This window comes from Guillardia theta (genome assembly GCF_000315625.1).
Source record: "Guillardia theta CCMP2712 unplaced genomic scaffold GUITHscaffold_89, whole genome shotgun sequence".
Classification (NCBI taxonomy): Eukaryota; class Cryptophyceae; order Pyrenomonadales; family Geminigeraceae; genus Guillardia; species Guillardia theta.
This window is the reverse complement of record NW_005434585.1, coordinates 81369-82302: the sequence shown is the minus strand read 5'-3', so window position 1 is coordinate 82302 and position 934 is coordinate 81369.

Below are 934 nucleotides of genomic sequence, written 5' to 3'. Positions count from 1 at the left end.
CAGGGGTGTGGAGGGAGGAGATGGGAAGATGGAAAAGTTCTGCAGACCTCAGAGGATTTGAGCCCGTAGGAGAGGTATAGCGAGTTCTGAAGCAGCAGCGTCTCCTCCTGCAAAGAATTTGAGTTAGAGGGTGAGGGAGGAAGGAAGATAGGATTGAGGGGCAGGTGAGGAGGAGGTTTCAGGAGGGGTAGGAGAAGGAAGATCGAAGGACGGAGACCAAGTGGAGGACAAGGAGGAGGAGGATGAAGACGATGATGATGGTGATGATTATGGTGACGAGGATGCGGAGGAGGAAGCAGGAAGCAGGGAGAGGATGAGCGGGAAGGAGGAAGAGAGATGGGGGTTTTGCAGACTTCAAGCTCGGAGAGGATCTGGTTGACTGAGTTGAGATGCTTCATGATCGTCTGCTTCTGCTTGATTGCCGGATCCATCACGTCGACCTTGCCAATGAAAGTCTCCCGCTGCTCTCACTGTCATGAGAAGAAGACGAGGAGGAGAGGGGAGGGAAGGGGAGGAGAGGCGAGGCGAGGAGGGGAGGGGAGGGGAAGAGAGGCGAGGCGAGGCGAGGAGGGGAGGGGAGGGGAAGAGAGGGATAGGAAGGAGAAGGAGAATGATTGTGACCTTCATGGAAGGGTTGTAGAACAAAGTCTCCAAGAACTGATCAACAGTGTCCATGCCCTCGTTGACAAACTCCTCCTCACTGATGAAATAGATATTCTTGAGATCGCCCTCTGCAAACCCCGTTAGCATGTCCTCCCTCCCTCCCTCATCTTCCTCCTCTCCGTTGTTGCCCTCCCGCCTCCCCGCCCCTACTCCATCCTCCTCCTCCTGTGCTTCTCCCAACCTTCTCTATCTCCCTCCTCTTGCTGCTCTGAGAGTGAGCAGGAGGGGAGCGGGAGGAAGCGGAGCTGTTTCGTGTGCGGGGAGAAGGGTC